The sequence below is a fragment of the Schistocerca gregaria genome, chromosome 1, assembly GCF_023897955.1.
Source record: "Schistocerca gregaria isolate iqSchGreg1 chromosome 1, iqSchGreg1.2, whole genome shotgun sequence".
In the NCBI taxonomy this organism is placed as follows: domain Eukaryota; kingdom Metazoa; phylum Arthropoda; class Insecta; order Orthoptera; family Acrididae; genus Schistocerca; species Schistocerca gregaria.
The window spans coordinates 737,173,356-737,180,872 of NC_064920.1; positions in this window are offsets into that span (position 1 = coordinate 737,173,356).

Consider the following 7,517-nt stretch of genomic DNA (forward strand, 5'->3'; position numbering starts at 1 on the left):
TCTGAACCCGCCTTCACACGAAACGTGGCATTCGGCGCGCAACGCGTCGACGTGGTCTCCGCCATGTTGCTGAACGCTCTGAAAAAATACCCTCATTCGTACAGGCGTCAAGTCCCAACGGAAATGGACACCCTAAACAGCCGAAGGTACTGATATACCAGGTGTACCGGTATGAAATGAGCTTTAATATACAAATGTGTCGATAGGGAACATTTGTTGTGAACGAGCCTTAATTTTTTTTGTTTGGTTGGTATGACATCTGTCAAAGATATTTAGTGTACATCAAGTCATGGAACAATCAACATCGTATGTTTTCATCGTGTTAACAATGTCGAATTTCGTACCAGGTGATTTGCGGAAAGCATTAATTTTTTGTTTTCATTTGAAAAAAAAAGTGTTGCAGAGTCGCATCGAATGCTTGTCGAGGCATATGGTGATCATGCTCTATCAGAAGCAACATGCAAAAGGTGGTTTCAATGGTTCAGATATAATGATTTTGATGTAAGAAATGAAGACCACCAAAAAAGTTTGAAGACGCCGAATTGCAAGCAATATTGGATGAAGATGATACTTTGGGTCAGAAGCAAATGGCATCAATGCTAAATGTTTCACAACATGTAATTTCTGGCCGTTTGAAAGCTGTAGGAAACGTCCAAAAGTGTGGAAAATGGGTGTCACATGAATTGAATGAAAGACAGATGGAAAACCGAAAAACCATTTGTCAAATTTTGCTTCAAATACATGAAAGAAAATAAATTTTGCATAGAATTGTTACTGGCGATGAAAAATGGATTTGTTTTGAGAATCCTAAACGGGGAAAATCATGGGTTAATCCGGGACAACCATCAACATCTACTGCAAAACCAGATCGATTCGGCAAGAAGACAATGGTTTGTGTTTGGTGGGATCAGAAAGGTATGGTGTATCATGAGCTTCTAAAAGCCGGTGAAACTGTGAATACTAATCGCTACAGACAACAAATGAACAATTTGAACTATGTATTGATCGAAAAAAGACCAGAATGGGCCAGAAGACATGGCAAAGTAATTTTTTTACACGACAATGCACCTGCACACAAAGCAAAACTGGTTCAGGATACAATCAAAACACTTGGCTGGGAGATCCTACCCCACCCGCTGTATTCACCATACTTGGCCCCTTCCGACTAACATTTGTTTTCACCAATGGGACACGCATTGGATGAGAAACACTTCGATTCCTACGAAGGAGTCGAAAATTGTGTGTCTGATTGGTTTGCTTCAAAAGACGAACATTTCTATTGGCGTGATGTCCACAAACTGCCAGAAAGGTGGCCAAAATGTATAGAAAGCAATGGTCAGTAATTTGAATAAAATGTTTTTACTTTTCAATTCAAAATTACTGTTTCATTTTCACAAAAAAACGCTCATTTCATACCGGTACACCTGGTATGTCTCTGTTGTCAGGGTATCGTCCTGATCCTAAACTGCAGTAGCCATTCTAGTAGAAGAAAATAGACACCTCACGATGGAGTTATCCAAATTTATCACAGGTGTATATTCGTATAGGTAAAGACGGAAATTGTAAACTCTGGGGGCTGATAGATGAATGTGTGACGCCGCAGCACGCATCTGGCAAGGATAGTAAACAGGAGCCATCTCTATGCCAGCGCATAATTTTTTTGCGAATTTCATTCCTATCTCAGTTGGGGGGGGGGGGGGGGGGTAACTATGCGAGGCAGACAGGTACATGAACAATACAGGCAGACATTAGCATTTGAGTGAAGACTTGTGCTATAGAGCTCAAATAATCTGGTTGGAGTAATCGGAGAATCGTTCTACATTTGAATGTGAGCGATGCCACTTATCGACGATGTTGGCAGGAATGAGTGAACCATGGCCGAACACACACTCAAGAAGGAAGCAGTTGATCTAGGGTGACGATAGAATGTGAGAACCGAGCAATCGTCAGAGACGCACTCAGAACGCCGGAGTCGTCATTATAATCGATCCGAAGTGCCATTGGTGATTCAGTGGCCACAATGACCATTAACAGTCGGCTCACAGAAAGGGAGCTGAGCTCACCACTTCTCTTGCGCCAACTACCATTGACCTCTGTACAACACCGTGCCAGTTTACAGTGGTGTCGGCCACATTCGGCCTGCAATCTCACTGACTGGAGTACAGTTGTCTTCATTGATGAGTCCCGCTTCCAACTCAGCCCCAATAACCAGTGAAGACGTCTCTGCGGATGCCCCAGACAGCGGTGGGATGCCAACCTGACTGACGCCATTAGATCTGACGGCCAGGAGTGATGATGTGGGCTGCCATTTCCTTTCATTGCACGACCCCTATACTTGTCGTTGGCCGCACGCCTACAGCACAGCGGTTCGTCGGCGATATTCTACGGCCCGTTTCGTTGACCTTCAAGGCAACCCATTCTGTGCTTATATTCCTGCGAGATAGTGCCAGCCCACACTTGGCGAGAGATTCTACTGCTTGCTAAACCCTACCTTGCCCAGCAAGGTCGCCGGATTTCTCCACAATTGAGAATGTTTGGAGCATTATTGGCAGGGTCCTCCAACCAGTTCGTGATTTTGACGATCTAACGTGCCAGTTGGAGAGAATCTGGCACGATATCCCTCGGGAGGACACCCAACTACTCTGTCAATCAATGCCAAGCCGAATAACTGCTTGCATAAGGGCCAGAAGTGACCAGCGCGTCACTGAGTTTCTCAATTTGTGAAGCTCTTTCTCTTGAATAAATCATCCAATGTTTCTGAAATTGCAATCATTTGTTTGCCTGTACATGCACATCACAACACAACATCAGATCTACAGCTAGATTTCTGCCCTCTTCGTATAATTCCTTGATGGTGCGTTTTTCTTTTTTTTCCCCTTAGGTTGTATCTTGAATTAGTACATTAATTGCAACTATTGCTGCATTTTACTTCTTTGGAAGAAAACACGCCAACATCATACTCACTATTTACATATCGATCACGAAAATTAATTATAACCTCCAATGGTAAATGATTGTCTTATTACGTAAATGCACTATACTTTGTCCACCTACCATGGCTCTGTTGTTTAAGTATTACTCTTACAAATGCAGAGGTCCTGTGTTCAGTTTCACTGTCATGCTCTGATTTTTTCTTCATGTAAAAATACAGAATGGTCCACACTGTGACTCATGTTTTAGATGAAGTGGAGTTTGGCTGGAGGAATATGAAAGGCTGGGCTTTTAAGTAATATTTCCTTCATGTGTTGTTTGTCCATGGGCTTCTTCCTCTTATCATATTTTCCTTTGTTTGTTGACGTTTGTGCTTTTTAGGCCACTTAACACTGTCTTCGGAATTCATTACAGAATCTCAGACACTACGTCTACATCTACATACATACTCCGCAATCCACCATACGGTGCGTGGCGGAGGGTACCTCGTACCACAACTTGCATCTTCTCTCCCTGTTCCACTCCCAAACAGAACGAGGGAAAAATGACTGCCTATATGCCTTTGTACGAGCCCTAATCTCTCTTATCTTATCTTTGGAGTCTTTCCGCGAAATGTAAGTTGGCGGCAGTAAAATTGTACTGCATTCGGACTCGAATGCTTGTTCTCTAGATTTCCTCAGTAGCGATTCACGAAAAGAACGCCTCCTTTCCTCCAGGGCCTCCCACCCGAGTTCCTGAAGCATTTCCGTAACACTCGCGTGATGATCAAACCTAACAGTAACAAAACTAGCAGCCCGCCTCTGAATTGCTTCTATGTCCTCCCTCAATCCGACCTGATAGGGATCCCAAACGCTCGAGCAGTACTCAAGAATAGGTTGAATTAGTGTTTTATAAGCGGTCTCCTTTACAGATGAAAAATATCTTCCCAAAATTCTACCAATGAACCGAAGACGACTATCCGCCTTCCCCACAACTGCTATTACATGCTTGTCCCACTTCATATCGCGCCCAAATATTTAATCGACGTGACTGTGTCAAGCGCTACACTACTAATGGAGTATTCAAACATTACGGGATTCTTTTTCTTATTCATCTGCATTAATTTACATTTATCTGTATTAAGAGATAGCTGCCATTCTTTACACAAATCACAAATCATGTCCAAGTTATCTTGTATCCTCCTACAGTCACTCAAAGACGACTCACCCTCCCGTACACCACAGCATCATCAGCAAACAGCCGCACATTGCTATCCACCCTATCCGAAAGATCATTTATGTATATAGAAAACAACAGCGGAACTACCACACTTCCCTGGGGCTCTCCAGATGATACCCCCACCTCCGATTAACAATCACCATCACACTGAATCGCCATTTGCCAAAGGGTATACTGAAATAATCCAACAAGTACTGCGAAGGCGATAGTGAACAATGAGTTTGCATTGTCATGTACTTTCACACAAAAGTAGCCCTTGTCAAACGACAAAGGCTGTTTTTGTCAGAAATTGTTTTCACGAAAGGTCGTTTTTGAAGAACTATCTCATTTTTGAGCTGCAATAACTCAAGACGAGGGTCATTTCAATCATATATGATTCTAATAAATCGTTGAGTCTCAAGGGTGGTTTTAAGAGTGCGCTGAAATCGCGAAAACGAAAAAAAAAGCTGGCAACAGTAGTTTGTGTTATGAAGTTTTCATTCCGAAAGCCAACATTTTTTTAGATGCCTGTTGCGGCAGTGGGAGCAGAGCTGGCCGCAAGAGTCTTACAAGCACGAGGTCCCTCCGTGGAGCGCGAGGGCAGATTTTTGCACGGCGCGTGCCGGCGCGCGCCTTGTCGGCGAGTCCCCAGCGGCCACTGGCGCAGCTCCTCTTACAAGCTGCAACAGCAGCAGCAGCAGCAGCGGCAGCCCGGCTCCCAGGGCTACACGTGTTGTACCCCGGAGCTGCGAGAGGCGGAAAACTTGCGGCCCGCTGGGGGCGGCCGCTGCCTGCTGCTGCTGCTGCCGGAGTCGGAGCCGCTCCTCTGCGCCCCGCCGCCAAGTTTCCGGCCGACCAAAAATTAATCTCGGCCCAACGTTCCGAAGAGAGTGAAAACAAATATGAGAGAAATTTAATTAAACGCCCACGCAGTACGGCGAATTAGGCAAACTTATTCTGACTAACTTTCACTGGAAGTGTAAACCGTGCAGCTCAAAGGACGCGGGAGCCAGAGGCGAAATATGAACTTCCGGGACGAAATACCGAGTTTGTCACAATTCGTCCGTCGAAATTAAGTCATAAGCCTCCTTCCTTTCCTTTATTCCCGTTTCTCGAGGACTGTGCGTTTCGTACACTTCATGCAGCTCAGTACGTTGGCTACCCACTTAATATAAGACAGCCATCGCTTTGTGCCTAATCCCTGATTAATTTTGTTTCGTAATCAGCTAATTTCGCAGGTGACTCCGATATATATTATGACATCCAGATAATATAGAGTATAACTGAGCTCATGCTGAAGATCTCGCTGTTACGTATCTGTGAACGAAGATTGTTGTTAATGAAGTATAAGATCCACGCAGTGGCCACTAAGTGAAAAAGCTACTCCTTATGTTTCAGATATAGACTGCCATAAAAATGCGAAGGAACTGTTAATCAGAACTCAGGGAGGAGTTGTAGTCTAATTCACAATCGACTTATTGATCTTAACATGACAACAGAATTATTAAAGAAACACCATACAAAAAAATATTTATTTAAGAAAAGCTTTACAAAAATGGGATCTATGGTGGACAAAGTCATGTGCTAGGGAGCGACACACGACACTAACCAGAACACTACTCGCTCTATCTCACTTCATACACGTGACTCCAGGTTGTGGCATTGAACTACGTACCCACAAAGCATCTATATTCTTCCGTTAAAAAAAAAGTTCGAAGGAACAGGTTGCTGAGAAATAGATATTAATAGCCCTAGGTCGCAGCAGCGAATGCCTTACCATCTACATCTACATGACTACTCTGCAATTCACATTTAAGTGCTTGGCAGAGGGTTCATCGAACCACAATCATATCTCTCTACTATTCCACTCCCGAACAGCGAGCGGGAAAAACGAACACCTAAACCTTTCTGTTCGAGCTCTGATTTCTCTTATTTTATTTTGATGATCATTCCTACCTATGTAGGTTGTGCTCAACAAAATATTTTCGCATTCGGAAGAGAAAGTTGGTGACTGAAATTTCGTAAAAAGGTCTCGCCGCGACGAAAAACGTCTATGCTGTAATGACTTCCATCCCAACTCGTGTATCATATCTGCCACACTCTCTCCCCTATAACGCGATAATACAAAACGAGCTGCCCTTTTTTGCACCCTTTCGATGTCCTCCGTCAATCCCACCTGGTAAGGATCCCACACCGCGCAGCAATATTCTAACAGAGGACGAACGAGTGTAGTGTAAACTGTCTCTTTAGTGGACTTGTTGCATCTTCTAAGTGTCCTGCCAATGAAACGCAACCTTTGGCTCGCCTTCCCGACAATATTATCTATGTGGTCCTTCCAACTGAAGTTGTTCGTAATTTTAACACCCAGGTACTTAGTTGAATTGACAGCCTTGAGAATTGTACTATTTATCGAGTAATCGAATTCCAACGGATTTCTTTTGGAACTCATGTGGATCATCTCACATTTTCCGTTATTTAGCATCAACTGCCACCTGACACACCATACAGCAATCTTTTCTAAATCGCTTTGCAGCTGATACTGGTCTTCGGATGACCTTACTAGACGGTAAATTACAGCATCATCTGCGAACAGTCTAAGAGAACTGCTCAGATTGTCACCCAGGTCATTTATATAGATCAGGAACAGTAGAGGTCCCAGGACGCTTCCCTGGGGAACACCTGATATCACTTCAGTTTTACTCGATGATTTGCCGTCTATTACTACGAACTGCTGGTAAAGGCGCCACACCACAATGTGTTCGATGACTGAAGTCATGGACAGCGGCAATCTGTTATTAAATGCGCGTTCCCGAAAAATCCAATTATGCGGTCTCGCGTTCAGTTAATTCAGGATGCAGGTACTTACTCATGATCCTCTAAAACCCCGATGGATCCAGTGTGTGTGTAGACCCGTTTGCTCGTCTGCCAAACCAATTTCACTGCATGGCACGACTGTGCGTGCCGGAATACATCAAATGTTTGGACAGCTGACTCAAGACAAATAAGTATACGCACGCGTCCCTCGTTGTGACCAAGATGATACAAGCAGTACCTCTGATGGTTCAGAAGGTGACTGGCACAGGCTCTAAGTGGCACACTAGCAAAGGACACAAGTCTCACCGTTTAGGTAGAGACCTGCAGTTCTTTACTAGCGAAGCGCCAGTACAAGATACTGGTACAAGAGTGCCCTTTCCTCCTTTCTCCCCATTGCCTCCTCAGCTCGGTTCCAAAAGCACATTTCTCTTTTTTGACTTCCTCCACTTTTGCACAAGCTAATCACGAGCTGGGGCACGACATTCTAACTTGGAGAATGGTTTTTGCACTGCAAACTGATTTGACCAAACAGAGACTTTAAAGTTAATTCGCAGAAAACGGAAGAAATTCAGCTT